The sequence below is a fragment of the Esox lucius genome, chromosome 21 (genome assembly GCF_011004845.1).
Source record: "Esox lucius isolate fEsoLuc1 chromosome 21, fEsoLuc1.pri, whole genome shotgun sequence".
NCBI lineage: Eukaryota > Metazoa > Chordata > Actinopteri > Esociformes > Esocidae > Esox > Esox lucius.
This window is the reverse complement of record NC_047589.1, coordinates 19,477,837-19,504,221: the sequence shown is the minus strand read 5'-3', so window position 1 is coordinate 19,504,221 and position 26,385 is coordinate 19,477,837. Positions and strand designations below refer to the sequence as shown.

At 39.9% G+C, this 26,385-nt stretch overlaps 1 protein-coding gene across 2 annotated transcripts in view; it reads right to left on the bottom strand.

Annotated features, from left to right (window-relative positions):
* The window catches only part of sema5a (sema domain, seven thrombospondin repeats (type 1 and type 1-like), transmembrane domain (TM) and short cytoplasmic domain, (semaphorin) 5A), a 121,744-nt gene extending 116,774 nt beyond the window's left edge, over positions 1–4,970 (bottom strand). The window contains exon 1 of one of the 2 annotated variants that reach the window (XR_004575098.1): positions 4,483–4,970. The gene's annotated coding sequence lies outside the window, so the exon portion shown is untranslated. The remainder of the gene's footprint in view (positions 1–4,482) is intronic. The other variant, XM_034289437.1, reaches the window with a different exon arrangement.
* Between the last annotated feature and the right edge of the window lie 21,415 nt (positions 4,971–26,385).

Here is a 26,385-nt window from a genome sequence, read left to right as displayed (position 1 = left end):
AGCATATAATATAACATTCAAAATGCATTTATCCTTAAGACTTTTGTAATGTCTACTTACTTGTGGATTTGTTTATTTTATTGTTGTTTTCACAACAATAATTATTATGACTATTGTAATTATTATGACTATTATTATTGTCCACATGCTTTTATTATTATTCACTTGCAATGTAACATTTGGTTGCATTGCCGCATGTCACATTTTATTTCAATTGAGAAGTGGTGAGACAAGCAGAGAGAGAGAACGAGAGATGTGAAAGGGAGAACAGGTGAGAGAGAACAGCAGATAGAGAGAATATATTTCAGCTGCTCTGCATTTATCTGGAAGTACAGTTAACACTTCGGTGGTTATCACTGTTTTGGTTCTGGGAAGGGTGAAGGTAGGATGAGGGTCTTTGAGTAAATCAGTTTTTTTTTTCTTCATTCCAGTTTTCTTTGTTGAAATTCAAGTGTAATATGAACCCAGAAACTTTGCCAAGAGCCATCAGATCAGATCATTTCTCCATTCAGCAATTTTCCTTTCAGCCCTCTCTAGTCCAACCATATATCTCTCCCTCCTTTCTCTCTCTCTTTCTCCCTCTCTCTCTCTTTCTCTCTCTTTACTTATCACTATCTGTGTCTCTCTTTTTCTCTCTCTTCCTTATATCATCAGGAATGATTTTAGCAGCCCAAGCCAGGCAGGCCTGTGTGAGGGGTGAACTCTGGGAGACATCTGGATAGGGTCATTGTTTGTAGCGGGCTGCACTGAAGGAAACAGCGCTGCATGGACGGAATGACAGTGAAGTGAGCCTGTCAGATGACAGGGACGTGTCCACTTCATTAGAGCCCCAAAAATACAAGACAAAATATCAGAAACATCCATATTATGCAAAAAGGGTAGAAATGGCATAGGCTAAACAAATGCATTGTTCTATAATATATGTACAGTGGGGAGAACAAGTATTTGATACACTGACGATTTTGCAGGTTTTCCCACATACAAAGCATGTAGAAGTCTGTCATTTTTATCATAGGTACACTTAAACTGTGAGAGACGGAATCTAAAACAAAAATCCAGAAAATCACATTGTATGATTTTTAGGTAATTAATTTGCATTTTATTGCATGACATAAGGATTTGATACATCAGAAAAGCAGAACTTAATATTTGGTACAGAAACCTTTGTTTGCAATTACAGAGATCATACGTTTCCTGTAGTTCTTGACCAGGTTTGCACACATGAATTTTGGCCCACTCCTCCATACAGACCTTCTCCAGATCCTTCAGGTTTCGGGGCTCTCGCTGGGCAATACGGACTTTCGGCTGCCTCCAAAGATTTTCTATTGGGTTCAGGTCTGGAGACTAGCTAGGCCACTCCAGGACCTTGAGATGCTTCTTACGGAGCCACTCCTTAGTTGCCCTGGCTGTGTGTTTCCGGTCGTTGTCATGTTGGAAGACCCAGCCACGACCCATCTTCTCTGCTCTCTGCTCTTACTCAGGGAAGGAGGTTGTTGGCAAAGATCTTGCGATTCATGGCCCCATCCATCTTGCTCTCAATACGGTGCAGTCATCCTGTCCCCTTTGCAGAAATGCATCCCCAAAGAATGATGTTTCCACCTCCATGCTTCACGGTTGGGATGGTGTTCTTGGGGTTGTACTCATCCTTCTTCTTCCTCCAAACACGGCGAGTGGAGTTTAGACCAAAAAACTCTATTTTTGTCTAATCAGACCACATGATCTTCTCCCATTCTTCCTCCGGATCATCCAGATGGTCATTGGCAAACATCAGAATGGGCCTGGACATGCGCTGGCTTGAGCAGGGGGACCTTGCGTGCGCTGCAGGATTTTAATCCATGACGGCGTAGTGTGTTACTAATGGTTTTCTTTGAGACTGTGGTCCCAGCTCTCTTCAGGTCATTGACCAGGTCCTGCCGTGTAGTTCTGGGCTGATCCCTCACCTTCCTCATGATCATTGATGCCCCACGAGGTGAGATCTTGCATGTAGCCCCAGACCGAGGGAGATTGACCGTCAACTTGAACTTCTTCCATTTTCTAATAATTGCGCCAACAGTTGTTGCTTGCCTATTGTCCTGTAGCCCATCCCAGCCTTGTGCAGGTCTACAATTTTATCCCTGATGTCCTTACACAACCGGAATGTGTAAGGACATCAGTACCGAAATTCTTACTGGTTGGTAGGTGATCAAATACTTATGTCATGCAAATTCATTATTAAAAAATCTTACAATGTGATTTTCTGGACTTTTGTTTTAGATTCTGTCTCTCACAGCTGAAGTGTACCAATGATAAAAAATTACAGACTTCTACATGCTTTGTAAGTAGGAAAACCTGCAAAATTTGCAGTGTATCAAATACTTGTTCTCCCCACTGTATATATATATATATATATATATATATATATATATATATATATATATATATACAGCTCCGGAAAAAAGTAAGAGACCACTGCACCTTTTTCTTTCCTTTCCAAAAAAGTCGAAAAGGAATGTTTTGAGTGAGGAACAGAAGCGTTCAATTTGTAGTGGTATCATAATTTTAACCGTTCTGTTCTTCACTCAAAACCTTCCTTTTAGATTTTTTTGGAAAGGAAAGAAAAAGGTGCAGTGGTCTCTTAATTTTTTTCCAGAACTGTGTAAATACATAAATAACTTGTAGTCTACTGTTGGTTGTGATAAAAGGAATTGTTGTCACATTCATGTTCTCTGAAGGCCTGAGGGTGCTTGAATGCTTTTAGCAGTTCCATAGTAAAATATTAACTCTGGTATGTAATCACAGTGGATATCTTATCTTCAAACACAGTAATTAGAATTCAGAGGTGGAGGCTAATATGAGACCATGTAAGGAGCTAGACAGTGATATTTCTGTGGTTTCACATGTTGACCAGGTGACTCGCACATGTAAAAGTCTGCATCAAAATGCAGTGTGTTAAACTGAACTGCTTCTCTTGAAAAATGCACTGCAAGTGTGGACAATGAAACTCCAGCATTTCTCCTTGGCTTTGTTTTCCTGTTAAGCCTCTGTGTTGGCAATCCAGGCCTAATGTAACCAGTTCCAGTGTCAATATGAATGTCCTTCATACTAACTAAAGGTTAGGACGCGTAATAGATGGGTAAAACAAAATCAGCTGTGTTGAATTAGAATGGATGGCAGTGTACTGTACTGTTTATTGAGGACTGCCAAGGTCAGAATTTGCACACACAGCATAAGTGCCAAACCTGAAGCATCCCAAGTCAACAGAAGGGATATGAAAGGAACTCAACACCCACTGCTGGCAATGTCATCAAAATCACTGTCAAAATAGTCAACAGAAATAGAGTTATATCAGGAGAATCCACAAACAAAACAGCACCTTACATCAACCTCTTCTGTTGAATTGGTAAGCCCCTTTCCAACTGGATTATAACTTGATTAAAAATATGAACAAAATCCAACATATTTAAATCAAAATAACGAGTGGCTGCACCTCAATAAAAGTGTGAGTCTGCGGTTTTAACAGTAACAAAACATGTCCACAGCCCGTTTCTATAAAAAGCTGAGGGGCTGAGGGGTGGCGCTGGGAAAATGTAACCATTCTGAAATCCATAGATAGAGCTACGGATGCATGGACAGACCATAAAGTACATGGAACGCGTAGTTTAAACCATGTTTTCAGGCTTTAGAGAGTTTTCATTTGTTTACTTTGTTCACAAACATAGGGGGAAAATAAACTGGTATGTTGGGTTCTGCTGTGGCAAATTTGTTAAACTAAATTCAGTTCAGTTTAAGCAATTTAGATACATTTAACAGTAATTCTCTTCAGGAATTAATGGATGATATAATAAACATATTGGCACATAAATGAATGAAGCAACTCCAGATTGAGCCTTTACGATGAATTGCTTAACTGTTTATTTTTCTACCTGTAAGGGGATTAGGAGACGGACAAGCAAAGGGGTTCAGAGTATACTGACCAGTACGGACCAGTATCCCTGTAATTTACACAGCACAAAACACAATGTGACAACACCGAAAGAAACCAGCTATCAAATCAGTTTATTAAAATTAGTAGACGGAAATACATATACATAGAGCAAATGCGCGGACATGGTATGAATTACGTGAGAAGTGATTAGTCACAGTGTTAGCACCACCAAGCGGTAATAAAACCTTTCAGATACGATAAACTTCTACCTCGCGCTATTTTTTTATTGTCTGAATAATATCATACGGGCAATATACTATATGTATTATTATTTGATGTTCATGGCCATAGATGTATTGATTAAATGTGTGTGGCAGTAATTGTGCAAAACGACAGAAAAGAGCAGGTGTAAACGTTTAATCTATTTCTGAAATAAAATACTGAAAATTGCAGAGATTGACGTATTTTTGATTTCAAGACTGCAAAGTCACCAGTTCGTTCAAGTTGGGAAAGAGGCAAAGACAGGTCAATATGGAAATGCTATGAAAACACCAAGAAATGTAGGCTAAACCACTTACCAAGTGAAGTCCCCAACTACTCCCGTTCATCTAGCAGGAGCGAAGCTGCAAGTCTCAATCAGCCTGAATAAAAAGGTAAGTCTTGTTGTTTGTGGTTCAGTAACCCCCCTCCCGAAATAAAAGTAAATTCGGAGTAATCCCAGTTTGTGTTCTGCTATCCAAAAAGTCCAGTAACTCCGTGTCAGTCTCTGACTGCTGCGCAGTTTTCTCAGGTCTCCGAACTGAAACTGGACACCACACGGTACCGCACTGCCGCGCTCCGCTCCACCTCACAGACAATACCTTGGCCACCGACGAGAGACAACGCAAGGCAAGCGACGCGAACTATAAAAAACTTAGTTATTACTGTACCGCGATAAGGTATTGCAATGATTTGCGCGGCACTCTGTGTTGCTAGTTGCAAGTCTAGATCTCTGTGATAGACATCGGGTTCGCATGATTTTTACTGAAGGAACAGTGCGCCCCCATTTAGTCGCGTCAGTTTATTCACACAGTGGATGAATTGGCAATGGTTGTAGCGTCTCTGCTGCTGGAAGACGTGGCATTCGACGGCCCACAGCAGTCCTGCAGGTAGCCTTTAGACGGACACAACGGGAAATGGAAAAATATTGACTCTTGAGATCACAGTGATTTTCGTGACAATGCGAAGTCTCTTTGAGACCCCTTTAGGTATTTACTTTACTTTCGTTTATCATTCGTTTTTGGTAACAGTTTTGACCTATTCAAACTGTTGAGAATTGGGCTAATTAATACTTGCAACTCTAAATTGTCTTTAACAAGGTACTGCGCTATCTTTCTGGATTTAGACAACTGAAAGTCCAAGATGGGAGACTTCTTCAGCATGGTTAACACCAGCGTCGTATTTTTATTTATTTTTTACTTTCTTTACATCCATCTTTTTTAGACCTTTCCAGGAACCAAATATTATTATTCATATTATTCAGGGGTACGTTTCACCACAACTAATGAATATTCTGTGACCAGTTTTGGCTACCCAGTTCCACTTTCACAACCAGTATTTTGTCAAATAATAGTCCACTTCTTTAATTTTCAACAGACGATGGCAGGTGGTGTTTAGCACGACCAGTAATTGGGAGTTATTTTGCCTCTACAATTGTTATCATATATCATGTTACCTGATGATTTTGACATCCATTCGTTATGATCCTTTACACGTCATGGCACAACAAGCTGCTTAACGGAAATACAGGAGTATTTGCTTTCTGCAAATATGTGTTTTATTATTATGATGTTGTTTTAATGTTTTAATTTGAGTATTTGTTTTCATGCTATTGTATTATTTTTTTTCTTTTCTTTGTAAAGCACATTGAATTGCTTCTATGTATGAAGCGTACTATATAAATAAACTCGCTTGCTTACATGTAATACTTCTTTTTCATAACACAGGTTTCAGCAAAGTAGCATTCAGATTTCAAACCACTAGGTTTATGATGAAGACAAGAGGGGGTGTGGTATATGATCAATATACCTTGGCTAAGAGCTGTTCTTAGGCACACTGCATCATGGAGTGCCTGGATAAAGCACTTAGCCGTGGTATATTGGCAATATCCCACATCCTCCCAAGATGCCACAAGCTATTTTATGTTACAAACCAGTAATAAATGCAAATAGAACCCAAAAAATTGTCTAATATGAATCAGTGTTTAGTTTTTGATACAACTGGTTTAAAATATGCACAGATTTTAGGCTGACTGTTCAGTGTTGGTGCTTCTACCATAAAGTATGACTATGGATAATAACAACTGAATACGAAGTACACTTGTAAAATATGTCTGGTTTTGAGCCCTTATGGGGTTTTTTATGCAGAAAATGATTTGACAAGTTCCTGTACATTTCACAAATGATCATGCTAACTTTTTGTTATGGGCAAGCTATTTGGCAAACTTAAAGCACTCTTTGAGCGTGTCTGTTTGAGCATTAGCTATATTAGCTGCAACAAGTGCCATAGATACATTTTTTACTTGTTTGTAACTAATTGAAGGATTGGTGTCATAATGAAGGCAATCTATTAATGATTTATGAACACAGGCTTATAAAACCAGAGAATGCACAGAGCCCCTGCAGAAAAACTGAGGAACAAATCATTTATTGGGCTGCTTGTCTTAACAACCCCTTTCTAATTCTTTCTCAAGGAACCTTTTGGGGTTGATTTTAGTTTTTTTCCAATAGATCTTTGGGGAATCATTAAAATAAGTACTTTAAATGACCCTTTTACCTTTTTCTCTTGACAAACCTATAGGGGTTGTCGCATGGTTTTAAAGCAAAGGATCCTGCAATAACCCTTTCTTATAAATGTATGATGAACAAGATTTGAACATGAGGCTTGTAGAATCATCATGACTCATTTGAGTTTTCAGCTCATCATTCACCAGTAGGGTTCTTGTATGCATTATTGACTGAAATAAACTTAGTTGAAAGATTTATTACTTGGAATTAACATGTCATAAAATAAGTAATTAAAGAGATACAGAATTCCAGCACACATGCACTGCATCAACGAATGGGACGGAAATAATTCAATACATTTCTGTTGCTGTTCTGTTCTCTCACTTTCTCTCTTCAACATGCGTACACGAAAACACACACAACCATTGAGGATGTTTCTTTTCCAATGTTTTAGTTTCCAACTGTCTGCTGCACCTGCTGACATCCAGAGATTTGTGCCCTTAACCAACATCCCTCCGTTGATTGTATAAGGTAAATAACTAATCACATAGATCTTTTTTCTTAGTTCCAACAGTCTTAAAAAATTATTTTAAGTATGTTTGCAATGAAAAGTCAAGGGTTGGGACTGAGCATGTAATTGTGTTGGGCACTAACACAATTTTCTAGGAAGCTGGGGTGTCATCGTGTCTTATTTTTTATGTTTATTAGTTTCAGGAAAGACTTTAATGAAAACCACAGCCTGGATGCTGTGTATTGATGGATAGGCGGTCATGAGGCTGCACTCAGTATCAACTCTGTACCAACCTACTACAACTTCTATGTGCACGAGATTACATGCACTCTTTTAGTTCTATCAAAAATAGTCTAAAACTCATGCCAGCTCATTTAGGTCTGGTTTACACTGGTTGGCCAATGCTGATTATTTTTTCATTAATTGGTTCAGATCTGAAGAGAGCAGCTCTTCTGCCAATTATTGCATTGCAGAATTGCATTCCCTGTGTATATGTCTCATAAAGCAGTAGGCAGCAAGTTGGGTTTCAGTACTGTATTTTTGACAACATTACTTTCTGTCTAATCATTTCCAACACATGACAATGCCGGCAGCTTTGTTTTATACATAATATTTGCCCACTTTAGCAATGTCATCATATTAATAATTATAATTTGGTCATAACATTAGCCCTGTTTTACCTTTTACCATCATTGCTACATGACCAAGTAAGATATGTACAATCAATTCATAGGAGACTAGCTTTCGCGAACAAACTTGCTGTGTATCCTTTATTGCTGTTACTTTGTTTTGTTTGTGCTTGAGAGAGAACTGCATCATCACAACTTCTGAAATGTCCATGTTTAAAAAATCAAATCAAATAGTCGAACAGGGAAGTATGAATAGGAGGCGATAGGTTGATCAAGTTTGGAGATTGAGCCATTCACGTCATACTTGTCAGATACAAGGTCACGTTTGATCACATTTTCCAACAAGCCTTCAGTGAATTTGGGAGAATGTTTCTGGGAACAAGATTTTCAATTGTGTGTTATTAATTGTCATGTAACTTCTCTTTGCTGAGCTGTACATGTTCATATTATGCCTGGTTAGTACTTCACTGCATAAATATGTTCGTGGTTACATGTCTCCAGACCAACCCCTCTGTTTTACTTTTTACAGAAATAGAGGCGATGCAAACATTTTATTATTCTTTCATTTAAGGACTTTAGCTTTAAATACACCTTTGCCTCTGCATGCACTGCCCAGGGTATCATTGGGTAGGCTCTTTGTACCCACACATCTACATTTAAATCAGGAACATTTCGTATTAAAACGAAAAACCACCCACAATAGAGGATGAAGTAAGGCTAAGATTTACATTTCAAGTGGCATTCCTCCAACTCTCTCCCTTGCTCTCTCTCTCCCTCGACACGGGAAGTGTGTGGGTAACCTTTTCCTCCCTTCTCCGCCGAGCAACGCACAGGGAGAAACCCTTCTTTGTTTAAATACGAAAACGCTTCAATCCAAAATGCCAAAGTTGTCAGAGAACTTTACCATACGTAAAGAACAGGCAAAGAGTAGGTCAAACAAGGTGTATGATGTGCTTGTAACTCATTGCCAGGGAATGACTGGATTGAGGGGATCAAGGGGATCCTCAGTTTGACCCTAGAAATGTCACAGTGACTTCTACAACTATTCAAATCGACATGTTACTTACATGTAATACTTCTTTTTCATAACACAGGTTTCAGCCAAGCAGCATTTAGAACGAACAGTAATTTGAATTCACATTGAACCCCTATGAAACGTTTTGTAAAGCTTTTTGTAACACCAATGTAACTTGTATCAACTCTCCAATGTTTTTATTTGGCTTCAATCTGGATCCCCCCTAAAACCCAACAAAACGCCCTCAGGAGAGTGATCTTTGCTTCAGCTTCAAGTGAGATTCATTAACCAGACAATGGTGGGTCTTAACAGAGTCGTGAGTTAAATGGGACCACTGATGGATGGCTGTTAATGCATCAGTGCATTGATGGTGGAGGAATTCAAGTGTCCCCCGGACCCCCTTTGTGTGTGTATGTGTCCTTCTCCATAAACCATATATTATCCTTATCTCCATAAACCAAATCATATATATAGGAATCAAATCTAATGAACTCGAGTTGCCAGGCAACTCTAGTCTGGGATACAATGTTGCTTTTCTCTGCTCTCCATCCCTTCATCCATTCTCTCTGCCACTCATCCCTTCATCCTATCTCTCTGCCACTCATCCCTTCGTCCTATCTCTCTGCCCTCCATCCCTTCATCATATCTCTCTGCCACTCATCCCTTCATCCTATCTCTCTGCCACTCATCCCTTCGTCCTATCTCTCTGCCACTCATCCCTTCATCCTATCTCTCTGCCCTCCATCCCTTCATACTATCTCTCTGCCGCTCATCCCTTCATCCATTCTCTTTGCCAGCCATCCCATCATTCCTTCTCTCTGCCATCCCTCACCAGGCCCAACTGCGATTACTGCTGTAAAGGTAGGAGTTGGTGTGTATGTGTGTGTGTTCATGAGCACCTCTCTCTGCCCAACCAACTCCCCAAACTCCCTCCAAGAACCAACAATCCATCTATCATATTGCAAAACTGTTACACCAATGCTGATCAGCTCTCACACACACTCCCACAGACACACACTTCTCTCTCTCTCTCTCCCTCTCTCTCTCTCTCACACACACACAAATTATACCGTAGCAGTTGCAGTGAATCAATCACCTTAGAAAGACTGTCTTCAGGGGGTGTATGTGGACACAGGGTCAGTAAAGATAGGTAAATAGGGTGAAGGAGCCAGTCACGCATAATTCCCTGAAGGAGGAGTAAAGTAGAGGACTGGGGGAAGGAGGAGTTGCGGCCAATTGTGAATCTTGGCAGTAATCGTTCATCCTACTTCTTTACCTGCATTGACCAAATGAGCCATCCCACTCTGCACTGGGGCCAAGGCCAGGTGATTTTTCAGGCTTAGCCAGCCTTGCCTTGCCCCAGCGCGGGGGGGGGGGGGGGGGACGACGACTCCTGAGTCCAGTGTACAGCAACGGCTCCGGTTCAGATGAAGAGGGATTGGAGCCATGATGTCATAAACATCAAGGTTCTCCGTGAGGTATTTGTGCTGTGGGAGACGGAACGGGAAATGATTGAAAAGGACAGACCCAGTGTCTCCCTGGTCCATTAATAGTCCTGACCTGTTACATCTTTACAGCAATCAGCAATCTACATTGTCACTAAATATGCCATTCTAGAAAGCTAGTTCGCGATGAACATTCCATACAAAACGGTTGTCTGGTAGATATTTAGTGTCGTTGCCCAGTGCCTTCTTTTCTCTTTAACCATCATTGTCCAATCTATCCTTATCTCATCCTCAGGTCAGGGCATTGGCTTGGTCTGATGTGTGTATATACGTACGTGCGTTTGTGCGCGCGCGCGCGCGCGTCCACCTGCCCTGTATTTGGCCTCTGTCTTTCCTCATGGCTTCTGCAATGTGATGAAGTAGATCTGTGCCATCTTCCAGCCCAGCAGCCAAAGAATGAATGGACAAGACAGAGATAATGAAATGCACCGCTCGGTCCGTAGGGTCATCTTTCTCCACTCTGCTGATATTCTGGCTGGCTAGATCCCTCACTGTCCTCCCCTGCTTCCACCATGATGGATAGTAACCAGAATAAGGCTGATACTTTGAGTTTTTGAGGAATGTTTTTTTTCCTTTCTATCCCTGGGATGTGAAGTGAAGCGGAAAAGTTAAGAGTGGCAGAGATTAACTTTGTGAAATTCAATCATGGAGTGGCGGCCTGAGGAGGTGTAAGGTCCCCCGTCCACAGACAGCCGTTAAATTACACCAAATTAATTAATGTCACAAACGACGACAGCTGAAAATTGTAGGGAAGAATGATCTGCCGCTATCCCACGAGAAGGGAGCCATCCACAGCAGTAAGTGAAAATGTAGGACAAAAAATGTCAGACCACTTTTAGTATTAATATAGGGTTTTCCTGATTATGTAAATGTAAAAGGCCTACTAGCCATAAACAAATATAAGAAACCGGTTGAAAAATGATTACAACAGTACGCTGCCAAACTTGCCACAATGGGTGTGAACCAGTGATCCTCTGCTCAACAGCTTCCTAACTGCATGAGATGTAAAAAGGTACCGGGACATTCTTGACTCTGTTACACATAGTAGTAGTATATGCGGCAGATAAACAGACATTCAAAGTCAATTTTGTGAAATCATTTGTAAAATCACCCTCGCACTAAGCACGAAGCAGACCGCCGTAGTGGCAGCTGTAAAGATTCCTGCATAATCACAAACACTCAGTGTGAAGTGCGTCCTGTATTTGTGGTCACAAACCCTTTTAAAACAACATCTCTCACCGCCTTTACATTCCAGCTGGGATGAAACTGATATCCTTCAGTTAATGTTTTGTTTTCCTACTTTATAATGTAACTCATACCCCTTTCATGCTAAGCCTAAGATGGATACACTCAGTAACTCGCTCTGGGTAAGAGCATTTCTTAACGTTAAAAACCAAAAGGTACATTTAGGCCACAGCAGTGGCTATATACATTTTGCACGGAGCAGTCTCTCACACACACACACACACACACACAGTGAACATACCTCCAACTGGATGGCATGCAAAGACAAACATGCAAATACTAACACTATATTAGCTGGGCGTGTATGTGTGAGTCTTTTAGTCTTGAGGCTCTCTGAGCAGGTGTGCAAAGCAAATCCAGATTGGGCTTCCCGCTACGCTGACTCTTTCTCTGGAGAAAAATCTCAATTTCTATGTGTTTTGAAGCTCTGCTGAGGCACAGGAATTGTGTACTGCTGAGTACTTTTTACAGCGTGGACTGATGGACACATTACTGTAACTGTCAATGTGTGCTACAGAGAAGGAAGAAAGTGAATGATTTATGTTACAATTTTGTCTTGGATCAGCAACAGGTTTTCTGCGTAGTTGTTGTGGAAAATCCTCTTTTTGTGGTAAATGTACTGCAACAGTCCTCCACGGTCCTTCTAAGTTGTTGTCACATTTAAAAGTGCGTAATTCATCTTTTCTCTTACCAAAAACAAAATGGAAGCACAGAACAAAAAGCGTCAACAACAATAATAGCAAAATGGAGAAATGAATAACGTCATGGTCATCACCTGGATATTATCCTCTTTTATTAGCTTGAAAACCTCCTTCCCAGCCTGTTGTTGGTATGTAGTTGTCACCCATACATAAACATAACACTCACATCATGCACATGCATGCTTACTGGGATCTCATGCACACACACATGCGCGTGCGTGTGTGTGCGTGTGCATACACACACACTCCCACATCCATCATTGCACTGGGTCTCCAGCAGGGTGAACGGCAGGACATTTTAACTAGCTGCCCATTCTTCTCCCAACCAAACAGTGCTTTGTTGACAATCAAGTGTGTGCCCAGATAATTGGTTTTAGCTTCACGCCTGACAAATTAATTCATTTAAATTACCAGCAGTGATCTGCTTTGGGGTCGAATGGAGAGAGAGAAAGGGGAAGGAACAGACAACCTCGAACTCAAAACAAGTGTATTGTTGTGTTCTTCCTCAGAGCGGACAGTAAATTGTATATGTCTGATGTCACCTGCTTTGATAAGCTGAGTTGAGATGGGCATTAAACAGTAATAAATCAGCTTTGTCGTCTTGACATGACAGAACTGGACCAGTGTTAAAAAACCTCTAGTAACATCTATCACCTATCCCAGATAAATCGGTAATGCGTGCAGGTAGCCGATTGGGTTCATAGAAAGACCAGAGACTACGTGTTAACTTGGGTGGACTGTAAGTGTTCCACAGTGTGATTATCCTGTATTGCCTCTATAAATGTGAAGGAGCACCACAGCAGGGTGGGCCATCACTGCATTGTAATCAGGACACTTACCAGGGAATCCGTTTGAAATGGAGAAATGGATGAGTATGAAAAACATGCAGTGATATACAACACAATTAGACAATTAGAGCAAGGCCATAGTAATTGTCTGCATTTGTTTACTAGCAGTAATACTTACGGCACCATAGAAATAATTATGAAGACCCATTCCAATTTACACCTGAATATGCTAATCTGTAAAACACAGAACTACTGTGCATGTGACAAAGGTTTGGGTCAATGTTGTTATTGTCCTATTGGGCAGTTGAGTGCAAACTATTGTTTGACAAGCACAATATCAGTGGATATGGTTATTTAAGACTTGAGGAAAGACATGCATTCATTGCTAATTTGTTTTTAATCAACTGCAGTAGTGCAGGGCATGTATGTGGTCTGGTTATTTCAAAAAGTTAATTGTTTGACCAATATGAAACCTTGTTATATGTGTTTGGTATATTTTATAAAAGCTTCACAACTACTCTGCAATCCATGTTTGCTTTAACATTCATTAATAGAATACTTAACCATAAACATGATTATTATTTTTTTTTGCCAATATCTTCTAAATTGCATAGTATTTGTTTTGTGTTTGTCATTTACGTGTTAACATAAACCATGCTTCTCTGATGCATTGGTGCTCATTTTGGTGTCTTCACCTTAAACATTTCTAAAATCCAGACAAATTACAATTAACTCTGTGATCAACCCAGTCATTGATGGGCTTAATTGATTTGTTCATTTATTATTTAATTGCTGTTCTTTACCACTACAGCCGAGGAGACGCCCTAGGGATTGTGGGATTTTTATCAATATTCTCCCTCACTCTGCACCAGGGTCTTGTTCACTCATCCCTCTCTTCAGTCCTCTCCAGACCGTGAAGCATGAGATTGGATTTATTCTGTAATGGAATAAAGCACATTGTTTCGCATTGGTGTAGAGAATTGAGAAGATATAACCAATACATTGCCGACTTGCCTGGGTGGAAAAGTTGATCAAAAGCGTCATATCCAGGAAAGCAGAACAGTGTTTATTTCAGACAAAAATCTTTGAGTTTGTTTCACTAAACATATAATTCTTCAAATTTCCTAGTATTGCTTGTATTGATTTGGTATGACATTTAAGTTATTTAGCAAATGCTCTCATTCATAAAGTAGCGAGGCAAAGCAAGAACAAAAGACGGACAGAAATCTGAAGCCAGAGGGAGTTGTAAATACGTGAAACTCAGGTATTCAGTAGTACTGGGGGAAAAAACGGGTAGCTTGGCTTGGAGGGTCTGGCTTGGCGGTGGTGATGCATCAACTTGACAATTGTTCAAGCCATAGAGAGGCACACACAGGTTGTTAGTGACTTCTGTCTTATACACCTCACCTGTGGGTCGATTTTTGGCCTTACCAGCGTCCTCTCAAAAGATCCAGCTGGGTGTCTCACCGTCCTGCAGGGCCAGGAACCATCGGAACTTCCTTGGCCTGGGCCACACCCCTCTGTGGTGCGTGGTCTTGCTCATGAACGTGACATGCTGTACCTGGAGTGGCACGAGCATGTCCTCATACCACTCCTGGTACAGCAACACTCCGGCGCCGGTCTCAGTGTCCACACAACTTTCTTCTGTGGGCCCTTTTTATGTGCATTAGATTGGGGAGGAGCCGCCAAGAGGTAGCGACACTCGAACTAACCCCCCAATATCCACAAGTGCCTAGGACTTTGTGGTATGTCAGGGGAGGTTCCTTACCCCCTCCATCAACCTTGGGTATGGGAGGAGAACTGGTCCTCTCAGGAACGGCGCCAGGACACAAGCCCAATCGGCCGACTCCCATTCGTCTATCTCTGCCAACAGCTCAGAATTGGAGGTATGCCTTGACGTCACTGTGAGGGGTGAGCTTGGTCAGCAGGAGGGAGGCAGAGTGGCGAGGTTTGCCCACCACGCCCGAGAGAGGGGGGTTTGGATGCATATGCTTGCACTCCTGGAGAGGGACTAGTCTCTGAGCTGTTTGCTCTACGAAGGTGACTGCTCGACAAAGGGAGCAAAATGCCAACAGTGTCAAATTAGTGTTGTGATCTTGATATCACTACGGTACTAGTTCTGAAATCAACTTCCAGCTAAACATGTTAAAATCCTTGTATCTGTCCGATATGAGATGGTGTTTGCAATTCTTATTCCCAAATGTTCACATTTACTAGAATTTTAAGGGGTCAGTCTTTCTTCTCGGCAAGGCCATTAACTGAGATAGGTAATTTCCTAATTAAGCAGAAATAGAGGGCATATTTTTTTCTCAGTCACTAGTCACTGGGAATATTTTAGTGTGTGAATCGGCCTGACTCCATTTGGAAAAGCCTTGCATTTTTTTTATTTGCTAAAATGAAAACCTGACAAAAACGTCCATTAGTAAAGTCCCCCTGACAACAAAAAGTGGTCCAGGCTCATGTCCACAACAGCCTGGAGACGAGGGGAAACCTTAATGACTTTCTAGCAGAGATTAAACCACTTCCCTTCCAGTATAGGCACTGATTACCTAAACAACGATACATTGCCATGCTCCTTAAACCTAATAAATCTATCATCAGCTAGTAATGGTGAATATATATATTTTACCACAGATAAAGTTGTGTTATAATAGTTAAAGTTGGAATGCAAGGAGCTAATCTTGTTCTGGGTCTGTGTTATAGGTAACTTCTGTTTCAATCCCTAAAGCAGGGGATTTCTCTACTGAGAATAGAATAAAAACATTTAACTTTATTTCTTCATTTTGGTCTACTTTTATGGCCTGAAGTGTGAAGAATAACCTTTATTGTTCAGATTCACCTTTAAACAATGTGAACATCTTTCTGGTTTTAATTAAACATGTTACTAAGCTATTTCTAATATACATGTTTCTGACATAGTGTCCTTTCACACATATTATTTGCTTTACTTCTCACTTCATAGAGCCACATCATTAGTTCATTATCTACTACCTGCAATGACAGAATAGCAATAACAAAACTATACAGTTAGGTCTGGAAATATTTGGACACTGATACAGTTTTTGTAATTTTTGTATGCCACCACAATGGATTTGAAATGAAACAACCGAGATGCAATTGAAGTGCAGACTTTCAGCTTTAATTCAAGGGGGTTAACAAAAATATCATATGAAAAGTTTAGGACTTGCAACCATTTTCATACACAGTCCCCTTACTTCAGGGGCTCAAATGTAATTGGACAAATTAACACAATCACAAATAAAATGTTCATTGTTAATACTGTGTTTGAATCCTTCACCTTCAGGTGATTGACTCGGCCATAGTAGAATATTCTACTTCTTTGCCCAAAACTCCTGGGTTGCTTTTGCAGTATGTTTTGGGTTATTTCCCATCTGTAAAGTGAAGCGCCATCCAATCTGCTGAATCTGGCTGAATCTGAGCAGACAGTATATACCTATACACTTCAGAATTCATCCAGCTGCTTCTGTTTTCTGTCACATCAATAAACACTCATGACCCAGTGCCATTGGAAGCCATACCAAGACTTCTTTATTTTTTTTTCTACCCATCATTCTGGTACAGGTTGATCTTAGTTTCATCTAAGAATGCTATTCCAGAACTGGGCTGGCTTTTTTTAATGTTTAATCTGGCCTTTCTTATCTTGAGGCTTATGGATAGTGAACTGATTTGCATCTTGTGTTGAACCCTCTGTATTTGCTCTCGAGAAGTCTTCTCTTCATGGTAGACTTGGATAATGATATGCCTACCTCCTGTCGAGTGTTCTTCACTTGGCTGGATGTTGTGAAGGGGTTTTTCTTTACCCTGGAAAGGATCCTACGATCATCCACCACTGTTGTCTTCCTTGGACATCCAGGCCTTTTTGTGGTACAGAGCTCGCTAGTGTGTTCTTTTTTTCTCAGAATGTACCAAACTGTTGATTTGGCCTAATCTCTTTGATGGATTTTTTTTTGCAGCCTAAGTATGGCCTGTTTCACTTGCATTGAATCTGCAAGTTGTGGGTTCACAGCAACATATTCCAAATGTGAATGCCAAACCTGGAATCAACTCCAGACATTTTACCTGCTTAACTAAAGAAGACAAAACGAAGGAATAGCCCACACCTGTCCATGAAACAGCTTTTGAATCAATTGTCCTCTGAAAAAGAGGAGGCTACATATTAAAGAGCTGTAATTCCTAAACACTTCCTCCAATTTGCACATATTCATTGTTTAACTGTAACTTGAATATATATATATGTAAGCAGCTAAAATAACAAAAGTTGTGTCAGTGTCCAAGACCTACCTGTATGTTTTTGTGAAACCAATTCTTAGTCAAGTTAATGTATTGTTTTGTTTTTGCTATTTAATGTTGCATATTGATTTTCATATTCACTTGGGAACTGTAAGGAGAGTGTATTATTCTTTTTTTTTTTAATTGAAGCTATGAGAATGGAAGGTCAGGATATATGGAGTGTGTAGTGCAGTATCTTAATTACAATCTGTGGGAAAATGTAAAATCAACATTGCTGGCCTTTAAACTGATGCACTTATCACTTTCCCGGGCAATACAGAATTACATTTTATAGAAAAATGTTTGCTAGCACATTTGAACAGTGGCTAAACTCTTGCTTGTGTGGTTGCATGGACAGACAACCACAGACACACACACACACCCACACGCACACAGTGAGAGAGAAGAGGGAGCGATAGCTAGACCAGACATGATCAGTACGTACTGCCTTTCACATCACAACATCTCTTCTTCCTGGAGTGAAGCACTGGCTGTGGGCAGAGGTTCATGGCAGAGACATAAACTTCCTCATCTAACCAATCCCCAACCTGATTGAACCAATTAAAATGCTCATTCAACCAATCATATATCCTGATGGATCCAATCTAGTCTGTCTCCCAAGGTCAAGGGTGAAGTGAGTAGTTTAGTGACTGGGTGGAACAGAACTCAGAAGCACTCAACGATCAGTGGTTGGAAATTACACTTGTTAAGATTATGTTGCTGTGTGTGGTTGAGTTATAAAAACAATAGGCTACAAAGAAAAATAATGCTACTGGTTGAGGGGCAACAATGTTACAGTCAGCCCAATCTGCAACAGATTATCTTAAATTTTTTTTTGCAAGGAGCCATTTGGGAGTTAAACTAATCAAACACTGAATGTGAATTAGCTGTTGGCCTGTATCTAAAATAACCTAATTAAAAAAACAATAAACCCCCCAAAAAACACAAGGATACACTGCAAAGACTCTGGCTCTGTCAGCAAAATAGTCTTGACAATGTCATCAACTGATCATCCCTGAGAATCTCCCCAGTGTAATACACTACTGTAGATATGGAGCATCAACTCAATCAAAAAGGAGCTGATCAGTCACAGTTTTACTTATGGTGTCCTGTGTCTCATGTTGTGTTCTTCAACATGAACATCAAAGTAATGATGTGTCTACACACAAGCTGTTAACGGAACGGACACGTGAACATAAACATACACACAGCAGTGCCCTCAAACACAAGGAAAACCCCAGTGAAATACCATTAGATTTTTTCTGACCAATTTGAAATCTGCATGGCTGATGTCAGTTGAACTGATTAGCTGTCTTTAATGCACTTGTAACACAAAAGCTAAATAACACTTCCCTCTGACTCGTGTTTAAGTTACAACAGCAGGTGTAGTGTGTCAATGGCCACATCACAAACAAATGTAAACGTAAATTTAACATTCTGTTGAATTCTGTTGATAACCGAAGAACAAAAGGCCTTCAGTTCTTCCAGCTTCAGGACAGGAACTGTGTTTCATACAGGGTTCGGTAGTGACTGAGCAATGAACTCAGACATTCAGCCTAGCTGACTAAAGGTCAAAGGTAATTGCTTAAGGTCAAAGGTAATTAGCATAAGGTCAAAGGTAATTGCTATTCACATATAATCAAGGCAAGATATGGCCACTTTGAGGAATCAGGAGGTGACCTTTGACCCTGGCTGCTACTCTGTCTCCACTCAACAGGCTTTTCTAATTCCTCCCCTGGTTATAAACCCAACTACTTCCATCTTTTTGGGTTATTCACCCAACTAGTTCATCTTTGTGGTGGCATGCACAGCCCAATAAAGATCATGAACTAACCTGCCAGCGTGACAAACCATAATCATGGATCAATTCTTCTCTCCAGCTCTCTGTTTTTCTTTCTGCGTAAATCAAGTGGATACCTGTGCCATCTCAATTATAATTGTGCCTGATGCCTCATGCTGGCAGCAGAGTCCTATTTAGGCTTGCAACTCAAAAAGTGTGTATTTCCCAAAGAAAGCTATTACTGGGTTTAACATAAAGATTCTTAGTTGAGGGAGTTTGTTTAAATATTGGTATCACTTCATTATTGCTGCACATTATTAGGGTAGGTATTAGTGAGCTGTCAATGTCTAGTCTGTATGTTTGCCTAAACAATATCTGGTGGGTCAATACGTCGCAGACTTAAGGCAGTTTTTGCATGCCGATGATGTGTAGGTTTAAGAAGAAACACAAATGTTAGCATTCTGAAAGAATTTAAGGTGAAAATAGTGATTTAGATGGCATAGTCATTTCCTACTCTATTCAGTGCTTGTTCACGCTCTCACATGAACATTGTGAGACAGTGAACTTTGTTGAAACCAGGATATTGCAGAGGGATTTCACTTGCCCCAGTCTGCCATTGTTTGTCGATGTGCTTCATGAGTTGATGATTTTTTTCATAGCAAATCTGATGGAAGAAAGGGAGGGTGCAGCTTTTCCATCGGACAGAAGAAGGCCAATAGAAAGTCTCTCCTATAAGGATTGCTTAAATGGACTGTCCCCTTTATGTATATCCACTTTCAGCCAATCTTTTACGGCGTTGGAGGCAATAACAGACTTGTTGTAAAACATTAAATACAATATGTGTATTATTCTTCAACTATATTACCTTTCACCATCTTGTGATGAAACACTTCCTGATAGTGGCTGTGATGGAATTATTTAAATAATATATAATTTCTGTCATTTTATTCTAACACTCAGAGAAAAACACAATTTCCATCACACCACAAAAAGGGTGTTTTTTATTAACATATCTAGTGTTTTCAAAATATTTTATGAAATTTCACACATTGATGTGCCCAAATGCATAATTTTATTTATTTTCAGTATTATAGGGATAATATTCTTCTATTGTTTAGATGAAAAACTGCTTTCAACTGTTTCACTAAAGTCTTACATTCAATTTCCTACATGGCAAAATCATGAGTTTTCCAATTATATAATTTATTTTAGCAATATCTTTGAAAACTATAAAATATTATAAGTGGGATTGTGTTCTTTTTATGATTTTTTCCTAAAAACATGTGTTGATGACATAGTGTGGTGGAAAAGACAATAGATTTATATAGCTTGAAATGACATCTGTTTAAAAGGTAATACATTGGAACTACATTACTTTTGAGTTTGACATTTTAAGTTCAAAATGAAACAAAGAAAAACTCTAACTTTAAATGTGAGCTTATTGGTAATATGTAATTGAAACTAGCTTTTTAAAACACTAAATATTAAACAATGCTAAATCAAACTTTCAACAATCCTATTTTACAGTTTCAATGTTACAAATAGGGATTTGCTTTCACAAAAAAACATATACTTGGTGGCAGATCTAGACCTGCACTTAAATATTGGTATATATAGGCATAGCCAATTATACCTCACAACCCTCACCAAAGGTGACTTCATCCATCATATTCAAGGAGAGCTCATACTTACACCCGAACAGCAGAATCCAACATCACATGCCTCTTTGTAACTGGTTGATACTCTGGGACCAATCTAAGAACATCTTCTTGCCGATACCAGACCACATCATCTCTCATTGGCCAGATAAACCTGTTTTTGCCAAACGACCCAAAGAAAAGCTGTCAGAGCCAACATCTTGTATGATGCCCAGGTAAGGATCCCCATCATATCTGACCACACACCATTTTCCAATCAGTCCCTCATGAAGGTCTGCAATGGGCTGAGCTGTGGTGTGATATAAGCCAACTGAAATACATTTATAACACTAGCATTGTCATTTCCATTACAATATGTATTTTCCATCACAATAAACAAATTGACGGAAATTACTGTTGTGGACATTTGCTGTTTGTTAGCAGAGTTAGCATTAAATAAACACAGAATACACAATAAGAAAATTGAAGCGGTGGGGATGAAAATCAGTACCTCCAAATCCGAGGCCATGGTCATCAGTCGGAAAAGGGTGGCTTGCCCACTTCAGGTTGGTGGAGAGTGCCTGCCTCAAGTGGAGGAGTTTAAGTATCTAGGGGTCTTGTTCACGAGTGAGGGAAGGATGGAACGGGAGATTGACAGACGGATCGGTGCAGCTTCTGCAGTAATGCGGTCGATGTATCGGTCTGTCGTGGTGAAGAAAGAGCTGAGCCGTAAGGCGAAGCTCTCGATTTACCGGTCAATCTACGTTCCTACTCTCACCTATGGTCATGAGCTTTGGGTCATGACCGAAAGGACAAGATCCCGGATACAGGCGGCCGAAATGAGCTTTCTCCGCAGGGTGGCTGGGCGATCCCTTAGAGATAGGGTGAGAAGCTCGGTCACCCGGGAGGAGCTCAGAGTAGAGCCGCTGCTCCTCCACATCGAGAGGGGTCAGCTGAGGTGGCTTGGGCATCTGTTTCGGATGCCTCCGGGACGCCTTCCTGGGAAGGTGTTCCGGTCCCGTCCCACCGGGAAGAGACCCCGGGGAAGACCTAGGACACGCTGGAGGGACTATGTCTCCCGGCTGGCCTGGGAACGCCTCGGTGTCCCCCCGGAAGAGCTGGAGGAAGTGTCTGGGGAGAGGGAAGTCTGGGCATCCCTGCTTAGACTGCTGCCCCCGCGACCCGGCCCCGGATTAAGCGGAAGATGATGCGATGCGATGCGATATTATTTGTACGTTTAAAGAAAATATGAGCTTTTTGGAAATGACAGCCAATAAACATATTCTTTATTTAACAAAAACTTGATTTATTCTTATTTCAGTTCCCTCCATGGAGCTAACTCTGTCCTCCAGCCATGTGCTTTCCAGTCACATGACTATTGCTGTAGTCACCAACCATACAAATCCTAAAAGAACTCCCTGAATCTACATTTTTTACCGCGTGATGGAAATGACAGTGAACCCAAGAGACAAGGTGTTCTTTTTATAAAAAAAAGACATAAAATAATAATATACCTTACAACACATGATACATTTCATTAAATAGGACAATTATGTGCAATTTGTATTTAAGTTAATATTAGATCAACATTGAATTATAAATCAAGCAGGGTTGAATGTGCAGATTTTGGTCAGGGACAAAGGCAATATGGTAAAAACTACACATAAAAGGCAATTTTTATGTAATAAAAATAATGACTAACCTATCATTTAATTTTTGTATGTTCCTTTTGGTGTCAAGTATGTTTGACAAAAAAAAAAATGTCTCTACATAAATGTGTTTTTGTTTGTTTAATTTCTGCCAAGGACTCAAAAATGCAGCTAGTTGAAGAATGACCAATGTATGCATTATTTTTTAACATGTAACACAAATCATAATGTATAATTGTAAATATTACTGTTTCTAAAAATATTGTAGAAACTTGTTTTTACTTACCTACTACTCAGCCAACAGCCTCTTAGGGCATTATGCCTGACACAGCACCTGGATAACATAGCAGGAAATCTGAGCATGTCAATCATTGTGCGTGTAGTGGTCTCTGTGCACTCTCTGGCCGCTCAAAGAAAGTTCCAATTTAATCCCATTCTACTGTACTTTGTGATTATGTAGGTTGGTTTTAGACTATATAAGAAGCACTCAACAAAATAGTGCGAGGTAATGCAAAGCTAACATAGCAATATGCTACCGTGATACTGTATGTAAACAAATCCTGGAGGTTTATAGGATTTGACACATCTTATCAAAGCTAAATGTGTAATATTCAGCTTTTGAGCTGGCACTTAGGAAACATAAATCCAAGACATTAGAGAACTCCGGAGTGAGGACTCGTTGGCTATGTGATATCACTAGTACAATGGAATAGACCAAACTGACGTGGCTAGCATTTAACACGGAAGACTCACAAAGTATTAGTTCCGTGAAGGCTGGTTCTCATTTAAATCATTAGGCTATAGGTAAAGCACAGATTGGTTGATTATTGGTTGATTACATAATATTCACAACATTTAAATGGGTCCTCATGACTGTGACAGAAAACCTGATGGAATGAAAAAAGAGCACAACATTTTAGTAGTTTATATCAAGTAATTATTGTTATAAAAAATCATAGCTAAGTTCTACCAAAAAGGTTTTTGCCAGGATGTTTTTATTCCCTTGGGGTTACAACTTAAAATAGAAAACGTGTTGTTGGTGAATAAAATACTAGTCCTATATTCACTATGTAATGGGCCTACCATTGCAATTGTGACATATTGCAGGCTAAGAATTTCAGTTATAGGCTTTAACTCTATATTATTGCTTTAACTCTATAAATGAAAAAACTGTTTTCATAATCTCCCATATGTGTGCAGGCCTATTTTAAAGTTAAATCATGACACTTCACTTACAAATGATCTCTGTCTGTTATTTTCTCTTAGGCTTCCAAACTGAGTTTTGTGGTGTTACTTCAATTATTCCTCGGAAAAAAATCTCTACCAATTACCCGGAGTTTGTAGTCAAAATTAAACCGCGTTGGGTTACATTAGAAAAATGGACAGGTTGAGTAAGATCTTTTTTGGTCAGCCTGAGGGTTTAGCGTAGCTGGGATGGTGACATTGAAACATTTGTAACAAGAGTCATCACCTTCCAGACCCGGGGGAAGGGATCCAGTGGACAGTACAATACATAGTAGACAGAAAATTCTAGTGAAATGTTCTGAATTCACAGGATCAGAATGGTCAAGCAAGTTGTTTACTCACATAAATCTTAAGGCAAGTAACAGATCAAAGTAAAAAAAAAAAAAAGGTTTAAATTAAAACAAAGACTCTCTAGTTGTTGATGGATATTCTAACAAGCCAACTAGAATCTGAGAAGAGGAGGAGCAGTTGTCTCACTGAGCAGGGCAAATGAAGCAAGCATTCATGTCAAATAAAAACCTGTAGAGATAAAAAGCTGGTTAAAAGCATCTTCTAGGATATCTCCTTTTTCTCAGAAATGACTGCACGCCGAGAAAACTGGCTTAGGCATAGAAGGAGAGGCATTTCCATGCTTCAGTGCATTACTTGTCAAGAATAAGGGTGTTTCTGTCTTCTGTCTCTATTGCCATTTTCACATGATGGTTAGGGCTTGAGCATTCAGAAATTCCGACTTGCAACATTGGTTGTAAGTGAATAATACAACCATCTAGCACGTAGAATATGTTAGAGCTTCATAGTTCTGACCAGCACATGAATGCAGTAAAAGAAAATCAGTAAAACAATGATTTCTGAGATCATGTTCTGAAACACAACACCATTTTTTTTCATTTCTTTAACATTAGGTCAATCACCTAAGTGTTTGCAGGCTTTTGTACGTTCGTTTATTTATTTTTTTAATCATCTGGTTCAAGACAATTATTCTTAACACGGTCTGAGGCTGAAATAAACCTGGAAATAAAACTATAAGCCTCATAACATAGTTAAAAATATAACTTGGATTAGGAAAGTCACTTTTTGTGATCAAAGACACATGGCTTTGTCTATGAATTTGAGATGGTTACCTTTCTCCAGCCCTATCCCTAAAACCTTTACAGAAACTGCTAGAACGGGCACAGTTACTGTTGCATCTTCTGTAAACAAATGTTCAGAACCATATTATGTGTAAATGGATGGAATATATGCCACAAGCGTAACTTTTATGTCTTTACAAAACCCTATTACTTTTAAGACTTATATTTTTAAATGCATTATCTGAAATGAGACAATTTTTGCCTCTAAAGTGTTTAGACATACAGTGGGGAGAACAAGTATTTAATACACTGACGATTTTGCAGGTTTTCCCACTTACAAAGCATGTAGAAGTCTGTAATTTTTATCATAGTAATTTTTATCTTCAACTGTGAGAGACGGAATCTAAAACAACAATCCAGAAAATCACATTGTATGATTTCTAAGTAATTAATTTGCATTTCATTGCATGACATGAGTATTTGGTACAGAAACCTTTGTTTGCAATTACAGAGATCATACGTTTCCTGTAGTTCTTGACCAGGTTGGCACACACTGCAGCAGGGATTTTGGCCCACTCCTCCATACAGACCTTCTCCAGATCCTTCAGGTTTCGGGGCTGTCGCTGGGCAATACGGACTTTTAGCTCCCTCCAAAGATTTTTGATTGGGTTCAGGTGTGGAGACTGGCTAGGCCACTCTAGGACCTTGAGATGCTTCTTACTCCTTAGTTGCCCTGGCTGTGTGTTTCGGGCCGTTGTCATGCTGGAAGACCCAGCCACGACCCATCTAAAAAATGTCTTACTGAGGGAACGAGGTTGTTGGCCAAGATCTCGCGATACATGGCCCCATCCATCCTCCCCTCAATACGGTGCAGTTGTCCTGTCCCCTTTGCAGAAAAGCATCCCCAAAGAATGATGTTTCCACCTCCATGCTTCACAGTTGGGATGTTGTTCTTGGGGTTGTACTCATCCTTCTTCTTCCTCCAAACACGGCGAGTGGAGTTTAGACCAAAAAGCTCTATTTTTGTCTCATCAGACCACATGAACCATTCCTCCTCTGGATCATCAAGATGATCATTGGTCAGTGTGTTACTAATGGTTTTCTTTAAATCTGTGGTCCCAGCTCTCTTCAGGTCATTGACCAGGTCCTGCCGTGTAGTTCTGGGCTGATCCCTCACCTTCCTCATGATCATTGAAAATGGTAGCAAAGTGTCATTTCTTCAGTGTTGTCACAAGAAAACAAATAATCAAATATTGAGGGGTGAGTGAGGGGTGTGCTCACTTTTGTGAGATACTGTAGTTGTTTGGCTCCTTTTTAAATCATAATTATAATAGAAATCACCCAAATGGCCCTGATAAAAAGTTTACATACCCTTGAATGTTTGGACTTGTTACAGACACACAAGGTGACACACACAGGTGAAAATGCCAATAAAAGGTGAATTTCCCACACCTGTGGCTTTTTAATTGCAATTAGTTTTTGTGTATAAATAGTCAATGAGTTTGTTAGCTCTCACGTGGATGCACTGAACAGGTTAGATACTGAGCCGTGGGGAGCAGAAAATAACTGTTTCATGCCTGCGTCGCAAGGTAATATAACTTTATAAAGATGGAAAAGGATAAAAAATGATATGCAAAGCCTTGAAAAGGCC